The following is a 21276-nucleotide window of genomic DNA, read 5'->3' on the forward strand; positions in this document are numbered from 1 at the left end:
TTTAAAGTTACATCAAAGGCAGTGAAGGGTGGTACTGCTGCAGAGTTAAGATTGATTTTTTTCATCCTGAGGGTGAGGGTAAAAGATGCAGAGCCCGATAGGGACCCATCTCAGCACCTGCTTTTTATAACTGCCGATACTGAGCACTCGCAAGACCTGACCCGCTTAAAGCCATGAGCCCGACTGATTACCAGTGTCTGAGATTAATTTGCGCATTCCTTCCATCACTGTTTTGTATACTTATTGCAGGCCCACTAGTAGCATTTAATTGACAGGTCCTGGGTACGCGTGCAACCATTTTACTGGGAACATGCATATAAATTAAATGTTCTGGGCGGCCCTGGCAAGATGGCGGCCGAGTGCTCGGCTGTGTGAGTCTGCCGTCCTTACCTGGATGTACAACCGTTTATGAAGTCTGCTGCTCTGTATCCCTTATCGTCGACTGGTTGAGCGGAGTGGATTTTTCATATTTGAGCTGATGCTGAGACTTTTACTGTGCTCCGCTAGTCCCCCAGGTGTGGCATTTTTCAGAACTCTGCGTGTCCTGTTGCTTCATCTTCTGGTTTCCTCTCGTTCTGCTGCATTCTTCTTCTGCAACCATCACCCCCGAGCGTCTATGGCCCCGGAGATCACAGCTAAGGCTGCCGTCGCAGCCGTGCGGGCTCGCTCCGTGGTGAACGCTCGAACAAGCAGCGCTCCAGAGTCTGACATCAGAGCCTTGCAGATAGGGGAAGCTACTGCCAGTACGGACGCCCCACGGAACAGGAATTTAGCCGCCACGGCTCATTCGACCGGAGCCTCGGTGATCAGTAAAGCAAAAAAGACCCTTCCTGCCCTGTTTAAGAATGTTAAAAATAAGCTACCGGTTGTTAACAGCAGCAGCGGCAACCTTTCATGCCTGACTCCATCACAGGCTAGTAATGGGGCAGAGCAACTAGTAGATGGCGTTGTTCCTTCCAAGCTCGGGGGGTACGCAGGTCTCAATAACAGAGCCGGAAGGCACAGGGCACTTAGCGCATCAGGCGGCCACTAAGAGCTCTTCAAAGGCTGTTCCGGAGAATGAAAATCCTAATGATTGTTTACAGCCCGTGCTTAGATCTCCGGCAAGCGGGATTCTGGGAGATGTAGTGCTGCCTATGGGTAGTAACCCAGTGTTAGATCCCCAGCATTTACCTGTCTCTTGTGGCTCTGAAGATGGGGGTGAGTCGTCTAGGGAACCTGAGGGGGGAGATAATTTTTACTCCCTGTCGGAGCATACAGGCTCCTCAATTGAAGATGATGAAGATTTCTATAGAGACAGAGATTGGACTGAAGACAGCAGTGATGTGGGGGATTGGAGGTTGAATGAGGTCCTCTGTAATGAGGCCTTATCCCATAGCCCGACTACCGTATTGAAAGTCAAAAATTAAAAAAAAAAGGAAATATTTAAAAATAAGGTCTCGGCTGCTTTTGGCTCCTTATCCTGGGACAGTCCTCAATCTGGGCTAGCTAGCTCAGGGGTGGATGCCGCAACAACAGGCCAGAATCCCTCACCCAGTCAGACTGAGCTACTGCCAGGAGAGATAACCCTTGCCGTTATCTATCAGACTATGATGGCGCATCGCAAAGAATCCCGGCAGGAGAACCTACGAACGCAGGGGGCCTGCCGCAGAGTACAAAATTCCATTCGCAGAGTGGCCAAAAACTGCACCGACATAGCTGTTCGAATCGGAGAGGCTGAGGAGAGTATTTCTAACCTGTAGGATGCCTTAGCAATGCAGAAAACTACAACGGACAAGATTGGCGCCCAGAATAATGATATTTTGTGGAAGTCAACGGACTTAGAAAATCGAGCAAAATTTTAGGGGTCCCAGAAGGTTGCGAAGGAGGGGATGCTAGGCAGTTTGTGGTAGAGCTTTATACAGAGGCATTTCCCGAAATAAAGCAGTGGGACTGGGAGCTTGAAGTACAACGTGCTCATCGGTTCCACTTCAAACAGATTCAGAAATCTTGTCAATCTGGGGATAGACCCCGAGCAATTTTGATTTGCCTTAACAACTTCCTGGCAAGAGAGAAGATTTATGCTCTAGTGAGACCTGATAGAAAAAGAGCTGGTAAAGGCTGCAAGTTCTTCGTTCGCCCTGATTTTTGTCCCGCAACAGTGGAGCGAAGGTGGCAGCTCCGTCAGCTGATATCCCTGTTTCATTTAAAAGGGGCTCAAGCCTTCCTACTGTTCCCTTCTAAATTAAAAATAATTCATCAGGGTCAGACTAGATTCTTCCTCTCTGAAATTCAGGCTAGGGAATATCTTGGCACTATATAGTAAACCGGGCATTGGCTTTTGTGTTGTTTCACCTATGCATTGCTTTAGTGGGATTCTTTGAGCAGAGGGGTGTTGAGTCGATTGCAAGGGAGGCTTTTCTTTTGTAAAATGGGGTTTCCCCCCCTTCTTTTTAGTCTTTAAAATCGTTATAATCGACTATTTCCTCAGTTATAGTTAGGACGGGTTGGGAGGTCCAGGTAAGAATAGGCTGTAGGCTCATTCCATCATAAGGACCTCGGTCCTGTTGCCTGCCAAGGGGTATGGAGGGGGAGGGGGAGGGTGGGGGAGGATGGGGATGGGGGTAGGTTAAGGGGAAGGGGTGGGTTTTGGGCGGAGGGGGTAGGGGGGTAAGGTCACTGTGGTTTTGGTTGTTGGTGTAGGTCGTGGCTTGAATTCGGATCAAAACTGTTGTAAATTAATTTTCATGTTTTGCAAAGTCAAAAATACACAGTCTTGTGTAAGAAACTTTTTTTTCCGTATGAATGGGGCTGGGTAAACTTATCTTTTGTTCATGGAAAATCTGTGGACTTAACGACCTTAAAAAACGAGCATTATTTTCTTAAGTAGTGAACTCTATGCAACTAGATATTCTATGCATTCAGGAGACCCATATACCTTGGGGTAGGCGCGGCTGTTTAAAATTGCCAGGTTATGACTAAATTGCCTGTTCTAAACAATCCTCTATGATAAGGGGTGTTGCTGTTTGAATGAAGCGGGGAGTGGGTATTTGTTGTTGAAAAATTAGTTGCCAATAGACCATTAAAAATATGAACGATCTACGGGCCAAACTTAGACGACCCGGAAGTATTCAAGTACTTAAATGTTGAATTAGCCACATTGCACTCCCCTTTGGTCATTTGTGGGGATATGAATATTAATTTGCTTAGTAGTTTTAATTTGTTAGGAAGCTCCAAGTATACTGGTAGGAAACTCAGAGTGTTTAAAGTTTTTCAAACTTTAGTGCAAGAACATGGCTTAGTGGAATTGTGGTATCTGCACAATAGTACTGATGATGGCTTTACATACTACTCTGCCCCTCTGCCCCTCACAACAAAATGGTCCGACTCAATTTTTTTTTTATCTGAACAGACAGCCGAAATTGCCTCAATATCTGTTCCTCCCAGAATTTTGTCGGACCACAATCCATTGGTGGTAGAATGCCCCTGGTCTCGTCCAATTAGTGCTCTAAGGGTCTGGACTTGTGAAAGAAAGCTCTTGTATGATGAGGCTTATCGGGGTCATATGAGGAAGTGGCTAGCTGAATTCCTAGATATTAACAGGGGTACAGCATCGGGCCACATGGTCTTGCGGCGAGACTAAGAGCTTTGCAACCTACCGGCGGAAGGTAGGTCACGAGCTCGTTAAGAGCCAAATGGAGGAGCTTAGGATCGCTGAATTAGAACTAACCATGAGAATTAAGAATAAGTCTCCTATAGAGTATTCACAGCTGAAGGTTGCCATATTAAAGTCCAAACTTTTGGAAGCCTTTTGCCAAGATCTGGCTATTAAATATTTGCAATTTCGAACAACAATGTTTGAATTCGGAGAGAACTCTGGTAGGGTCCTGGCTAAGAGGCTCCAAAAATTCTAGATGAAGCTGGGGTGGCGCAGGACACTCAGGAGGGTGTGGCTGAAGTGTTTCAGAAGTTTTATTCGTCATTGTATACTGAAGATCCTAGAAGCGCTCAGTGGGAGGCTGATATTGAAGCCTTTTTGTTCAGATTGGATACTTCAAAGATCCCTCCCGAGTGTAATGAATGGTTATCAGCTACCATCTCCGTGGAGGAAATTGAACTTGCTGTACAAACCCTGGCTAATGGGAAGGCCTCCGGACCTGACACCCTTCCCTTGGCATGTAAGATCTTCCTCTGGGAGGTTTGTCCCGATTTACTCACAACTCTAAGGGCTGTGCAGCAAGGTACCATTCCTGACTCTTGGCGCCAAACAACAATTATTTTATTTTAAAAAAAGGGGAAGTCTGAGCTGTGTCCATCATCCTACCGACCTATCTCCTTAATAAATAGTGATAGTAAGATTTATTCTAAAATCTTGGCAACCAGGATGTTAGAGGTGATAGTCCCACTGGTATCTTTGCGCCAACATGGCTTTATCCGCCTCGAGACGAACGGATCCCTCGACCTCTGGCAGTCTGGCTTCCGGGCCAACCACAGCACCGAGACCGCCCTGATCGCTGCCACCGATGACATCCGAGCCCTGCTCGACAACGGAGAAACAGCGGCCCTCATCCTCCTAGACCTCTCCGCGGCCTTCGACACTGTCTGCCACCGTACCCTAGTGTGGCGCCTCAGCAACGTCGGAATCCAGGAGAAGGCACTGGAATGGATCGTCTCGTTCCTCGCCGGAAGGACACAGAGAGTCCGCCTCCCCCCGTTCAGATCAGAAGCCACCGAAGTCATCTGCGGCGTTCCTCAAGGCTCCTCGCTCAGCCCAACCCTCTTCAACGTCTACATGAGCCCCCTCGCAGCCATCGCATGCCAACACAACCTCAACATCATCTCCTACGCCGACGACACCCAGCTGATCCTCTCCCTCACCAACGACCCCACCACCGCCAGAGCAAACCTACACGAAGGGATGACAGACGTAGCCAAGTGGATGACGAACAGCCGCCTGAAACTGAATTCGGACAAGACGGAAGTCCTCATCCTGGGATCTTCACCCTCCACCTGGGATGACTCCTGGTGGCCCCCCACCCTGGGCAGCGCACCCAAACCAACAGACCACGCCCGCAACCTGGGCTTCATCCTGGACTCCTCCCTCTCCATGACCAGACAAGTCAACGCCGTCTCCTCGTTGTGCTTCAACATCCTGCGCATGCTACGTAAGATCTTCCGATGGATCCCCACCGAGACCAGAAAGACGGTCACCCAGGCCCTCGTCACCAGTCGTCTGGACTACGGCAACTCCCTCTACGCCGGAACCACCGCCAAACTCCAGAAGAGACTCCAGCGGATTCAAAACGCCTCAGCACGACTCATCCTGGACATCCCCCGACGCAGCCACATCTCCGGACACCTGAGAGATCTGCACTGGCTCCCGGTCAACAAGAGAATCACCTTCCGTCTCCTGACCCACGCACACAAAGCCCTACACAACCAAGGCCCAGGATACCTCAACAGCCACCTCAACTTCTACGCCCCCACACGCCAGCTACGATCGACCGGCCACGCCCTCACCTCCGTCCCCCGCATTCGAAGAGCCACCACAGGAGGAAGGTCCTTCTCCTACCTGGCCGCCAAGACTTGGAACTCCCTCCCGACCCACCTCCGCCTGACCCAGGACCACCTTGCCTTCAGGAAGCAGCTCAAGACCTGGCTGTTCGAGCAGTAGTGGACCCCCCTCCCCTAGCGCCTTGAGACACTCCGGGTGAGTAGTGCGCTATATAAATGCTGTGATTGATTGATTGATTGATTGCTTTATCCCCGGAAGGGACACAGCCGACCATGTTCGGCGTGTCATTGCTCTTCTGGATTGGGCTCAAGTCACGTCCACTCCCCTCGGGTTGATCCTGTTGGACGCCGAAAAGGCATTCGACAGGGTCTCCTGGGCGTTCCTGTGGGCTGTGCTTGGTTGGAAGGGCTTTGACAACGGGTTTATTCAGGCAATACAGGCGCTGTATACCTCCCCGGTAGCGGCGCTGCGTATTTCTGGTCAGGAGCAGGGGTATTTTGATATTAGTGGAGGCACTAGGCATGGGTGCTCGTCCTCACCCTTGCTTTTTGCCCTATATATAGATCCGTTCCTGAGCAGAATAGAAGGACATTTAGGATCAACCCATTAGTGTTATTGGTGTAGAGTATCGTGCGTTAGTGTATGCTGACGATATTGTTGCTTTGACGTCAGATGTCGCATCGGCATTTCCGGCCCTTAAGGCCGCTGCGCAGCTATTTAGATCAGTTTCGGGATATAAATTAAACGTAGCTAAAACTCAGGTAATACAGACACCCAATATGCCATATTCCGATGCCCCAGTAGTTAGAGAAGCAGTCTCCCTGGGAGTTAGAATTGCTGCTGCCGTAGAGACCATTCCGGAACTGAACATCTTACCGGTGGTTGATGCCATGAATACGAAGCTAGAATGGCTGGATCACTTACATCTCTCTCTTTACGGCCACTGCAATGTTCTAAAAATGTTGGTGCTCCCAAAATTTCATTATCTCTTCCGGATAATACCTTTAGAGCTATCGCAAAAAAGCCTTGTAATGGCTAATAGGATTTGCCATAGGTTTCTCTGGGGCTACCGTGGGTCCCGAAGAGCCACAAAATGGATGTGCCTCCCGCGCGATCGGGGTGGCTGGGCAGTATCGGATTTGGTAATTTACTACTGGTCTGTGATGCTACAATCATAAAGGGTACCGTTGTTTGGGGACCGGGTGGAGGTCCAATTATGTACTAGGCCTACTATTTATGAGTTGGGTCTTGGTTCAGGTGCCAATGGTGTTTTAACACAAATTTTGGAGCCTAGTTACTTAAAAAAAAACAGGTTCAAGGTAGCTATTGCTATGTTTACAATTTGGCAAAAGATCAGACGGAAAATATCGATTCCTAATGTAAATCTTTATACTTCATTCAAATCTGCAAGACTCCTACCCGGTATCTTCCAAGATCAAACCATCTTCAGATGGCAGGCACTCGGAATTCAAACTATAGGGGACTTAGTCGGGCCGGTCAAGTACTTTCCTATATGTATCTCAGGGATAAATTTCAGCTGAATATTCATGATTTTTTTAAATACTTACAGCTTAGAAGCTATATACTTAAATGTCTTAGGGTATCTCCCTCCATGCTTGATAATTATCCCATTTCTGAGCTGATTCAGAAAAAGGCAAAAATAGGGACCATTTATCAATATCTGTTATCCAGCGCCCCGGATGATCTTGAGATGTTAAATCTTAAATGGGAAGGTCAACTAGGCAAGACCGGTGTTGGTGTGAGACCAGCATTAGAATTAGCCAGCAAGGTCTTAGTCTCTGGAAGCCTCCAAATGCAAAGTTACATGGCGGTATTCGATCTATATTACATACCTGCAAAAATAGCGAAATGGGGCTGTAGAAAGGGAGATCATTGCGCAAGGTGTGGTATGTATGCAGCAGACTCAGTACATATGTTCTATTCTTGCCCTAGTCTTCGCGACTTTCTATCTGAGGTTGAGTGATTTAATAATTCTACGATCCATGTTCCGTGTTTATTGTCCCCAGAGATGGTGGTAATGGGGGTTGAAGACTCAGCAGTGTCTAGAACTTTGTGGTTTATGTCTGCATTTCTGTTCATAGCCACGTCAATGATTCGTCTCTGCATTACATCGCAATGGCTTAGTCCGGAAGCTCCAACATTTATTAATTGGAGAGCAGGGTTGCTGGCTTTTTATAAATTAGAATCTTCTGTATTTACCTTAAAGGATAGGTGAAGGCGGAAGTTAGCCTGTAATATCTGGGCTCAGGTGGAGGCACGGTTAAAGTAACACCCTGGATCATTTCTCTTTTTTTTTCTATGTATAATCTGGAAATTTGTTCAGTGCTGTTGTTTCATGAACTATTCTTTAATTTTTTTGTTTCTCCATTGTGTATGAAATTTGATGTTTGCATATGTTTTTGTTGCCACAACCATATTGTCTGATTTACAAAAAATAAAACTAATAAAAAAATGTTTTAAAAAAAGTTAATTAAATGTTCTAATTGGGTATAGGAGCCAATTTCACCATGGTTAAAGGAGAGAGCACAAACACTTTAGCACTGGTTAGCAGTGGTAAAGTGCACAGAGAGCTAAGGCAAACAAAAACAAGATCAGATAAAATGGAGGAGTAAGGCAAAACATTTGGCGGAAGACCACCCTAAGGCTGACAGGTCTAACACTCATTAACTTCTGTTCCTTGAACAAGTGTAACTGGCTACAGCTAAAATGCCAAAGCGAAAAGAACTCCGAAAACTATGTCCATTGTTTATTAACATTGTTTTGTGGCCCTTTATGTATTAGGCATTGTTCTTTAACCAGTTGTGCTTGTTCATTGTGGTGTACAGGCTGAAAATTATACTGAGGGTGAGGAGGGTCTGAGTGGGCATGTCATCCACCATGCTGCTTGGGCTCTAGGTACGCATGTATCGATCTCTGGCAGCAGAAGATTCACAGACCACTTCTAGGCAAGCAATAAAAGAATGCACCGCAGAGGGACAGATGGCCAACGCAATATAATGAATGCTGGGGCACAGATTCCTGCTCAGCTCAAACCTTTAGGTACAGGGTCAAAGTAAGAAGGAGGTACATGGGGGTCTGGCTGGTGTTTCGGTTAAGATGGGTTTAATTATGCACAACTTTAAAAAAGCAATGGATTGTGGCCAGAAGCTCTGTGGGAGGAAGTCATAAAATCCCACTCCTGAAACTTTGGAATTCATCCCACTTTATGCAAGTCAACGTGTTTTACGTATGGGAGGGCTTGACTTCCATGACATGAAAATAGAAGTGAATAAGTAGGTGAACAGGCACAATCCTGGTTCAGGTGTTTGAATCCTGGTAACGTTAATGTTAATGTAAATGTTATTGATATTTGTAGAGCGCAACTGTTAACGGAAGGTGTCCTGGCGCTGTGTGAAGTCCTATAGAGGCATAGAGACAAGGTGGATATGACCAGAAACTAAGCAGAGAAGAGCCAAGTTTTTAAGGCTTTCCTAAATGCATCTGAGCTGTAGTGGGAGACCATTCGAAGCCTTAGCTGCGCAGGCAACAAAACCCTTGCCACCCCAGTTGGCTTTATGTACCCTGGGCACCGATACGAATTTTGCCTCTGCTGAAAGGAATGATCTTTTTGGTATATACCAGCAAAATTGTTCTTTAAGGTACTCAGGACCAAGTCCTTGAAGGGCTTCATAGACCATGCACACAGCTTTAAACTTAACCCGATTCCTTACAGGTAACCAGTGAAGTCTTTTAATCTCAGCCGAGATAGAAGCATATTTTGGTATACTGGTAAGCCGTCTAACCGCTGCATTTTGGAGGAGTTGTAGTTTATTCGTATGACCTTCCTGAAGGCTGATAAAAAGGCTTTTACAATAATCCAGCCTCGACATGGTTAGGGCAGTGATAACTGTTTGTGTACTGTCTTTAGATAGGAAAGGCATTATTTTTTTACAACATCTGAGGATATATGAAGTGGATGCAGCCACAGCATTCACATGATCTTAGAAGCTGAGTTTATTGTCTATCCAAACTCCCAGGTTTTTTACCTTCTTATTGGGAGTGGGAAGAGGGCCCAGTGTTTCTGGCCACCAAGCAGGGGTCCAAAAGCTGGGCTCATTGCCAAACAACACAACTTCTGTTTTTCCTGAGTTGAGTTTAAGGCAATTTTGAGCCACCCATAATCCCACAGCAGTCAAGCACTCATGGAGCTGTGATGCCGTTCCCGGCATCATACCTGGCATTAGCGAAACCACAATTTGGGTGTCGTCTGCGTAGGAAGTCAAACTAAAGCCCAATGATTCAATCAGGGGAGCCCGCGATGAAACATAAATATTAAAAAGTATCGGGCTCATAGACGAACCCTGAGGGACTCCACGCGGGAAAGAGAATGGTTTGGCTGAAAAATCGCCTAGGGCGACCGTTTGCATTCTATTAGGGAGGAAGGATTCAAGTACTTTCCAGGCGGTAACCTGGATTCCAATCTCGCGTAGCTGGTCCCTCAGCAAGACGTGATGGACCGTATTGAAGGCAGCCGAGAGATCCAACATAATCATCATGGCTTTGCCTCCTCGGTCAAGTATGGTCCTGATCTCTTCTGTGGACTAAAGAAGAGCGGACTCGGTACTGTGCCCTCCTCTGAAGCCGTACTGGGAAAGGTCCAGCGCCTGTGTTTCATGCTAGAACATACTAAGTTGAGCGTTCATGTTTTTCTTTGCAATTTTCACAGGGAGTGGGAGCCTGGAGATGGGTCTAAAGTTGTTAGGATCCTTAGGATCCAGACTCGTTTTATTGAGTAAAAGGCAGTATTGACGCGCTTTTCCATATATTAGGAAAGTACCCTTCTGAAAACATAGTATTTAAAATGGAGGTCAAAACCAATGCAACTGGCTCAGCTGCTAGTTTCAGTATAGGAACTGGGCAAGGATCGTAGGGGGAGACGGATTTGGCTGTCATAAGCAGATTTAGAGTTTCTGTGGCCGTTACAGGGACAAATTTATCAAACTGTGCCTTCAAGCACTTTCCTGACTTAGAAACAACCGTCTGATCAGTGGTAATTTTAGACGTTAAATTCGTAAACGTGTAGAAGATTGATTCAACTTTGTCTAGGAAGGATTGAGCAATTTTGTCACAGAGTTCCTGACTGGCCGTGATAGTTGGAGAAACTGGGTGAGCTAGGGTGGTTACTGCTTTAAATAATTCTTTGGTTGAATTCTTTGCAGAATTAATGCGTTTAGCAAAGAAGAATTAATGTGTTTAGCAAAGAATCCTTGTTTTGCTTTTTGAAGAAGTTGTTTATATCGAGCTAGGCTAAGTTTGTATTTGCTCTTTTTTGTATCACTATATTCCCTCCTCCATTTTCTTTCAAGGTGTTTGCAGACATATTTTTGGTCTCTAAGTTCTTGGGAATACCAACGAGAAGTTGGTTGTGCCCTATTGGGGCGGAGGAGTTTTTTGGGAGCCAGCTTATTGCATGCAGACTCTATCCAATTAGTTTATGCTAGAGTAGCCTCATCCAGATCTGTAGGGAAAGAGGGAAATGTAACACCTAGCCCCTCCTGAAACCATACCATATGGAAGACTGAGCATCTATTGGAATGTGCAAGATTCACAACTGGGGCACAGGAAGCAAAAGGTATAGACAGTGAGACACCAATGAAAGCCAAAAAAGGGATGCTGTCAGTGAAAAAATACTTGTGAGGCTCCAAATCTGGAAGTTGTTACGGAAACCTGTGTATGAATGTCTTTGACATCCTTCATCATATTTGTATTCCTTCCCTGTGAAAACAAAAGTTTGCGCTGGGACCAACATTTTGAGTAACGTAGTAATTACTACACACCCAACATTGTCTCTGAGTGAATTTCAGCAGGCCAAACCTGCTGGAAGTTACTGATGGAAAATGTACAGTAAATTATGCTACATGTGCTATTTGCAGCAGAAGCCACCAGTTCTGCTTACAATATCTACTTTTTCAGAAGGAATCTTGGACAATGAACATTAGCCAGAACAGATAAACATCTCACCCTGTAACCTTATGTACTGAGTGTGGTAAATTCCTGACCCACTCAGTAAACAGCAGAACAGTAGGAAACAAAAGAACAACAGAAAGATAGAAGGCAACAGAGGTGGAACGGAAAACAGTGGGGCATATTATCAAGGGGGTTTATCTCCGCTTTTTTGGCTTTAAAAGCCAAGAAAGCGGTGATAAAATTATCTCCCTATTACCTAGCTGTTGCTAACACCAGTTAGCGACAGCTAGTAGGAGATAGCGACCATCTTGGGCCCCGCTTTGCTTGTCATTGATATTTATCACTAATGACATGCAAAGTGGGCGTGCCAAGATGTTAGCGACTGGAAACAGTCGCTAACATCGCTATCTCCTATGAGCAACTTTTGGAGATATCTCCAAAAGCTAACACCTGCCCCTGAGCAGTTCTTAGCCATGTTATCCAATGGTAGGTGGATAACATGGCTAAGAGCATTAGCTCGGTAATGCTTGAATATCGCTGACTTTTCAGCGATATTCATGCATTTTGGCCGATTTTTATCGCTTAGGAGATATACCTTGATAATAGCAATGTTACTAAGCGATAAAAATCGCCGCAGCTCGGCGATAAAAATATCGCTGCTAAACCAACATAGCGATAATTATCGCTAGTTGTTGGTAATATGCCCTAGTATTTCAGACCACTTTTCGACGAACATAGAGGAATTTAGGCAGAATGGTTCAGGCTTTACGTGATTACCGTTGATATATAGTGGTGATGTGAAAGTCAGTTCGAATTTTGTCAGGGCTTTCACCTTTCTGAGGATGTAGACTAAGCACTATTCCTTTAGATAACAATAACGCCTCTTATTTACAGTGTTTAGAAAAGGCTACAATTGAGTGCTTCTGAAAAAATGAAAAGATCTGATGTCCTGGCATTATGTGGCACAAGTAACTGATAACAGGTGCATCATTTAGAGGCTTACATCGATTCCAGATGTGTCATTTGAAGTCAATGGCAGCTCAGAGGTGTAAAATAAACAACATTGCACCCACACCATGTTTTGAGGAGAGTGGGCTGCTCACTTAACTTAGGCCCCTGTCAGATAAACGAACAAAGGCAGCTAAAATAATGGAGGACTTCTAGTGTTGCTGCTGAAGAAAACAGACTGTTTTCCTCTCGCACTCTGAAATCACAAACCCTCCCCCTCCCAAGCAACCACCTTCTGGCTTCAGTGCTGGATTTGGATTTTTAATGGTAGTTTCGGCTCCTCCTAAGTTAGAAGTGGCAAAGTAATGGGGTTTTGGACACTGCAGAGCAGGGCCGGCTTTAGAGCTGTTGGCGCCTGGTGCGTCAATCATTTTCGGCACCCCCCCTCTCCATGACCATCCCCTCGGATTCCCTCAGGACTACCCGGCAAAAATGCTGCTCATCTCTCCATAGCCCCTCTCTCACATACATTTACTTTATTTTAAAGCACTGGTAAAGGCTGAGTTTACTAATAAGAATGTATATCTACCAAATCAAATACTTTTTAGCAACATTTGAAATAGATAATGAAAGACTGGGCCTGGGGGAAACAAAACAGAACGTCCTAACCTATTTTATGCAGTTTGCATGCAGCTCTTTGATGACAGTTCGTAACAGTCACTGTTCTATATTAGGGTCCTTTCTTATGAACTGCAGTAGCAAAAGGATATCTGTGACAAAAGTAGTAATCCACTACTCAACGACATAAAATACAGATCTGTGATCTGCACTGCACGTGTTCATTGCACTGCTGAAGGTATTTTTAAATGGTACACAGCACCCCCCCCCTGAAATCAGCACCCACTCACTAGGTCAGCGCCCAGTACGGCCGCACCAGTCACAATGCCCTAAAGCTGGCCCTGTCGCAGAGTGCAGTTCAGAAGTGTGTACCACAAGCAGCTTTAGTTTCACTTTCTCTACTGCTGGAACTGCAAGTATGTATCATGTTCTGGGAATTTGGTAGTGCTGCTGGGTGGGGCTATTATTGCTCCGTGGTAGGCAATAGGGCCCTGGCATGCATTCCAATTTCTGATTCATGGCCCTTTGTTTAAAATATACGGGGCATATTAGCAAGAACCTCGTTAAAATTATCACCGTTTTAGCGGCAGGAAACTGCCGCTAAAACGGCGATAATGGGCATGCTAATAGGCGTTATAGAATTCCAATAGAAGCCCAGGTTAGATGTGCAGGACATCTAACCAGGGCTTCTATTGGAATTCTATAACGCATATTAGCAAGCCCATTATTGCCGTTTTAGCTGCAGTTTCCTGCCGCTAAAACGGCGATAATTTTAACGATGTTCTTAGTAATATACCAGTGCATTTGTAAGCCTCAGTCCTAAATTGATGGCATCTTGGAGAGCTATTCCGATTTCCGAATGTCTGCAATCACGATGTCTTGCTCTACACACCTGTAAAATACATATTTTCGCCCTGCAACAAAACACTGACAACTGTGTGCACATTTCAAAGCTCTGCTGCTCGCCGTAACTTTACTGTAAAAGCTGCATTTAGGTCCTTCTTCCTGATGGCAGTCTTTTACTGGCCAGTTGCTCTAACTGGGGTTGCCACCTTTCCCCCGTGGATGGAGTTCGGTGGGGCAGGGAGGCGGTGCGGGGAAGGGGCAGGGTGGGGGATGGTAAACAACGGAATATGGATAATTGCAGGTAAGTAAACAATTTAATAAATAAAACGAATTTCATAGCACACCCTGCATCTCAAAATGCGATGCAGTGCGCACTACGAAATTTGTTTTATTTATTAAATTGTTTACTTACCTGCAATTATCCATATTCCGTTGTTTACCACCCCCCACCCTGCCCCTCCCCCGCACCGCCTCCCTGTCCTACCGAACTCCCACCACGGGCCGTGGCTGCACACAACATATTTATAACTGTGTGTACTGATAAATTTAGCTTTAATTATGCTTGCTAGGGTAGCATATTTGCACATTTCTGCAAAGCATAACCTGGTTTTCCAGTATGAATTTTTTGCAGAATAATTAACTCACTTTTGTATTTATGAATGATATCTGAATTTCAAGGACGTCTCACTCTTCCTCCAGGGGTAGACTGAAGTTTCTGTCGTTATCAGGTTCCATAGACTTGTATTAAGAGAATTTCCTGTATTTTAGCATTCTGCACCCACTGACCTTTTTCTAGTGAGAGTGCTAGTCTGTTGAAACTACAATTTCTTTTTTATTATTTGCTATGCTCCTTTCATTAAACACATGTTAAACTTTAGGGCTTCCCAATGTTTTGTGTTTAATTTTTAACAGGCTCGACAGATACCTTGGTATTTAGGGGAGACACTTTAGAGGAATGACAAATAGGACCACAGATGCTGACATCCGCTGTGTCATGGGATTCTTATCACGAGTTTTCGCTACAAGGAAGTTGGTAGGCAGGCGCGGCCGCTCCCGGTAAGCAGTAGTGGGGCAGGGAGGGGGGAAGAGGTGGAGGAGGGGGGGTTAAAAAAACAAAACACTTACCTGCCAGCCTGCTGGCCAGCTGCCACCGCCTCTCCTGCGTCTTCTTCCTGGCTTCTTCTCTCCAAAAGAAGCAGGAAGCACCCGGCTCCCAGCCTCCCGATAGCAAATCACAATGCTGCCATGCAGCATTGTGATTAGTCTGGGGGACGTGGATCAGCGCTCAGCCAGAGAATGGGAGGCTGGTCATGTTCTCCATGCAGGCTGTAATGCAGCCTGCATGGAGAACATCCAAAGTACACATGAATGTTGGGCCGGCCCCAGAGGGCCGACCAAACATTCATGCGCACCTACATAGTGCCCACCACTCCTGCCCCTGCTCTGAGAGCAGAGCAGATCTGCCCCGCCCGCCGAGACGCTGCAGCAGGAAAAATTAAATGATAGTAACGCAGAGTTACTATCATTTTATTTTTATTTTTTTCCACTGCAAATAGCAGTGGGGCGACGCTCCTTTGCCTTAGCGGAGGAGCCGCCACTGTTGGTAGGCCAGAGCAAGTATGTGGGTTACGAGTATTAGTTATAAGTCCACATATCTGTGTAGCGATGGGTATAATTGTCTTGGACCTACATTTGCTTAACATCTCCATCTTTTTTTACCATGTACAGGAGATTCGCAATCTACTAGAAATTACAGGTATGACTGATATGTTTTTAGTCATTTATGCTCATGACACTCACCTATTGGCCCTATGAATCGGAGTCCTTTCACACATAGTCGAAACTAGGGAAAGACAGTGGTGATGTCAGAAAGTCAGACCAATGTTTATTTCAGGAAATCACATGCCGTAAAACACATTAGATACATATTTTAATAAACAAATTGTATATATAAATTGAGATTTTATAACAGCACACTGTCCTTTCAAAATAATAAAATGTGAACGTAAAAATGATCAAACTCAGAGTCAGATTTTTGTACTGTTCCCATAAATATTTAATACAAACAATACATTTCCTTTGTAAATTCCATGCAGAAAACAAATACTTGAAGATAGCGAAGATTCAGTCTTTTGTGGTGACAGACTTACATACTCTCAATGAAGACGCATAGCGCAGAGATGTTTTAAGGCATGGGCATAATGGGCAAATGCCCAGGACCCCCACCAACCAAGGTGATCCCAGGAAAGAAAACTTTCCTTTTGACCTCTGTCTTTTCTTTTTTTCTCTGTCTAAGCCTCTCTCTTTCTTCCTACCCCCTACCTCTGAATAAATCACTGTGTCATCTTAAGGATTTTTAGTGTCCCGGGCAAGACATATTTCAACTGTTGTTTAACCCTGGGCGTAGTTCGCGTAGTAGCGCTACGCATAGCTACGCAAAGTGCACTTCGCACTACGCAAGCTACTCGTAGCTATGCAAACTGCGTAGTGCGGTAGGGAAAATGCTGTTCGCTCTGATTGCACAGTGTTGGATGCTTGTCCGCACTGTGCAATCATTGCAAACCACATTTTGCACAGTGCAAGCGGTCGTTTTCTGCCGCTCTTGTGGATTTGTACTCCAGCGGCAGCTTTCTCAACGCGGACTGGTAGTTTTTAATTGCGAGCGGTCGCGAACATACGCGACCACTCGCAATGAGAAACCTAACCTCCCCGTGTTGAGAATCTCTCCGGGAGGTTTATTTTCCACACTCGCAATTGGCAACTTGATGTTGCTGATCGCGAATGACAAAAGAGTCTTGCCGGGATGTTATTTTGCTCGCTTGCGGTCGGCAACTTGACGTTGAGGACCGCGAGCAAGCAAAAAATGCCTGCTACGCGTTTTTGCACTGTGCTACGTGCAATTCACGTAGCGCATAGTTGCGCAAATTACACACACTCTGCGAGCATAGCGTAGTCCTACGCCCAGGCTTACTGTTGTTGTTTGACCCTGTTTATATTTATAATTAAGTATTGTTTGGCATCACATGGGCATAATTATCTGGAAAAGTGTAATACAATTCACATTTGTTCCACACAGTGGCCCCCAAAATATATTTTGCTCAGGGCCCCCAAAGACCTTAAGATCACAATGGCATAGCTCAAGACACTATGTTACGAAGTACTTCTACTTATATTTTATATATAAATGGACTTTTAAATTTAAGTCACCTTCAGACTTGGGAGTGAGAGGGCAACATCTTAATGTTTGCTTCACACTGCTTTTTTAAAGCTGCTGCTTCCAGTGTGCTTATCTAAAATTGCAAAGTAATTTCTTTGCATACTGTAGTTCAACATAGAATTAATCACAGCTCAGTACATCCTTGTATATAGGGCTCAGTTAGCCGATGTGAACATGCAGACAGTTGTGTAACTTGCCACCGCCATGAAGTATAAGATGTTTTCACTAGTAATCCAGTATTAGATGTAATCTCCTCTTGTTTACTTCAGACAATCTCTAAACACAGTGCTTGGAACTGACTGAGAGCAAATTTGATCCAAATTTGATCCATCCCAAGTCATTACCATCTTTGATTGATAGAAAATTTCTTAAAGCTTTCCTTTAAGCAGCAACATCTGCATTATTCCAACACGTACCAAGTACAATAGTGGCTCTAAGCATAATGTAACCTCGAATGGGAAAAGCCATTCGACAGAAAGAATGGAAGTAGAAGGAGTACTCAAGGGTAAACCAAATGATGGTTTAAAAAAATGTTTTCAGCTCTGCTTAACAATTGGACATTGCAATATGCCTAGATTTGCCTTCCATAGCAGGCTGACGATAAAGCTCGAACCCTTTAAACACCAGGGGCTGGAGAAATGGCTCAACCTCCTAAGTTTTTAGAAAACCTGGCTACAGCACTGACTTTTTGTAAAACAGTTATGTTAGTCTGATTATTTTGGCCCTCCAATTCTTTTTGACCTATGGTCCTGATTACAATGGTGGTGGGACTGCCACCGTCAGACCGCCGGTGGTGGTCTCACCACCATCGGCCCCTGTAGGTCCGCCCACCACATTAGGATGCGGCAGACAGAGGCATCTGGTGGAGAGACCATATGATGAGCTCAAGGAGCCCGCCAGACCTTCGAGGGAAAGTAATCCCTACAATAGTGCGGTGCCTGCTCAGGCACCGCCCTAAGGATTACATATTGTCCCTTTCCACCTGCCACTTCATGGTGGTCCACCCGCCATGAAAAGTGACTTTGGGGACCCCTAGCGGGCCCCCCTTTTTGCCCTTAACCCTACGCCATGGGATCTGGGGGGCACCACACCCCATGTGACAGGTACCGCATGGTGCCTGTCACAGGGTGCAAGGATGTTTAAAAACACGCCTCTTAGCATTGAGGCTTGTGCTGCGGCCCTTTTTTGGGCCGCAGTGATAGCCTAAATCTTAGGAGGCATGTTTCGCACCACCTACATGGCGGGCAGTCAGATCGTAAATTGCATGGCGAGCCCGCCGACTCCCTGTCGCCCAGTCCCGTTCCTGACAGGATGGTGGTCGGACTCTTGTCAGACCACCATCATAATCAGGCCCTAAGTCTCACTTCCAGAGCACCTTCCAGGGAAAGGTTTTGTCTATGTGGTTGTATGCCGTACTGTCATTAACAAAAATATTGGCGACAAAAATAACACCCAAAAATGTGGAAAACACAAATATCGACTTCACCTACATTGCTAGTATAGTCAACAATATCATGACAAAAAAAATAGAAGACCACAATATAATCAAAAAATAGGAAAAGGTATCACATTTTAAATATCATAGACAATAGTAAATTTAAAATATATAACTTTAAAATAATATTATATTTTTAAACTATACTTATAACTTAATAAATATATCAAAAATAAGTAAAATAATTTATAACTTACACACTTAAAATAAAAATATAGAGTTTTAAATAACCACCCCAAAAAATTGGTATTCTGACAAAATATCAAAGAGAAAATATTGAGGAGCAGAAATATTGTGAGGCACAAATATTGGGTGCAAAAATATAATTGAAAAGAATTCGGCTTTTAAGGAGAGAAATATTGATGTTAAAAATATCTATGTTGTTAATATCAGCATTAAAAATATCTATGTTTTTCGTATCGTTCACAAAAATATCATTGTTAATAATATCATTTTTCAAATATTTTTATGTAGTTTAGTATATATTTTACTTGTGTATGTTATAAATTGTTTGCATAATGTTTTTTAATATAGTTTGCAAAGTTTTTGTTATTTTCAAAATGTAATTGAATAGTTTATTTGTATTTTTAGTACCGTAGTGGGCTGTGGGGTTCAAAGGGATACAGGGTAGGAAGTAAATTAATCAACTAATTATTAATTAATATTAATTATTTAATTGGTAATTAATTATGTTCATTGTGTAATTGTTTTTCTTTAATTGCGTTAAGTTTTAGGTGCATGTTGTGAGGTTTGTAGGGGTAATGGGTGGAAAGTAATTTTATTATAATTATTTAATAATTTACTGGTAATGACTATTAATGATTTAATTGATAATTATTTATGTAAATTGTTTAATTAATCTAATATCTTATTAATATTTTTGTTGTGGGTTGTGGCTTTAATAGGGGTAAAGCGTGTGAAGGAAATTAATTATAACAATTAATGTTAATTATTCATAATTATTTGTGATCATTAATTATGTAAATTGTGTAATTAAGAACAATTTTCAGTTATACATGAGGTGCGGTTTGTTGTGTTGTGTTTATTGGGTTAAAGGGTGGAATGTTAATCAAATGTAATTAATGTATTATTAAGTTAATTACTATTTATTATTTAATTAATAATTAATTATGCAATAAAGATTTTTTTTAATATATGTATTAGGTGCACTTTGCTGGGTTTGTATGGATAAGGGGTGGGAATCTAATTAAATCTAATTATTTGAATATTCCATAACTAAGATTCATTGTTTAATTAACCATTATTTATGGCAAATTTGGTATTATTATAATTGTATGATATATTTTAGGTGTGTGTTGTTTACTTTGTAGAGGTATAGGGTAGGAACTTATCTAAGTAATAACAAACCTAAAAATAGTTATTTATTGTTTAAAAATGTGTTATTTATTATGTTTATGTGTTAATTGTGTCTCGCTTTTCATTTGTAAATAAAATTATATGTGTTGGTTGTTACAATTGTAAAAGTTATTACGATGGTAGTGGGCCGAGCGTCCGACCTCCATTGTGGCTGGATGGTACCCCCGACTTTTAGTTGGTTGTTTCACCAGACATATTCCGATGCAACCATTGTGCAGGTGGTTGTAAAATGCCCATTTTATTGCAGCTTGTACTACAGCCTTGAAAAGGGCTGCAGCACAAGTCGCGATAGAACAGAGCATGTTTGCACATGCACCATGTGGGTGGCACCATGTGGTGCCTGGCACACGGTGCATGGATTTTTGGCGGGGTGCATAGATGTTTGGGCCCCCAAAGTCCCTTTCTGCCTCCATGAACAGGCAGTCAGAAAGGGATATCCTAATCCTTATGGCAGTTCTTAAGCAGGCACCGCCCCATTGTAGAGATTATGAATCCGACTGCCATCCTGATGGGCGCCTTGAGCCTGATGGGAGTGGCGGTATTACCCCCCGCCTAACACACAATGACCGCCAGAATTTTAATCCGGCGGTCGGACCGATGGCATAGATGTCAGTGGGACTGCACCCAACGACTTATCGATGGTGGACCCACCGCCATTGGAATGAGGCCCATAGTGTAGTATTTTAATTATGTTCTTATTTTTTTTAAACTTAAAGTATTTATTAAGAATTGTAATAAATATGTAATTGTTTTTATTTTTAAAAACTTTATATATATATTTTAGATTTAAATATTTATTTTTGTTGTTATTTAATGTAGTTGTTACAATATTTAATTTGTTTACAGTAAACAACACTTACTCTACTGTTGCACAGACTGGAGCGTGAATTGTAAATTTTACGCCTTCGCTATTCAATGCTTTTTTACTGCTGCACAGGACCCCTCCTGAGTCTAACCTTTTGTTACTGTTGCACAGATGGGGGTAGGAATAGTATATTTACCCCTCTGCAATCCAACACTTTCCCTAATGTTGCACAGACTGGAATGGTAATAACACTTTCCCTACTGTTGCACTGACTGGAGTGGGAATAGTAAATTGTTACTCCTCCTGAGTCCAATTCTTTCCCTACTGGTGCAATGACTGGAGTGGAAATATTAAATTTTGCCCCTCCACAATGCAACCCTTTCCCTAATGTTGCACAGACTTAGTGGGAATAGCAAACTGCTACCCTTTCTGAGTCCAACCTTTTCCCTGCTGTTGCAGCAACTGGAGTGGGAATAGTACATTTTACTCCTCCGCAATCCAACACTTTC

This window comes from Lissotriton helveticus, chromosome 8 (genome assembly GCF_964261635.1).
Source record: "Lissotriton helveticus chromosome 8, aLisHel1.1, whole genome shotgun sequence".
NCBI lineage: Eukaryota > Metazoa > Chordata > Amphibia > Caudata > Salamandridae > Lissotriton > Lissotriton helveticus.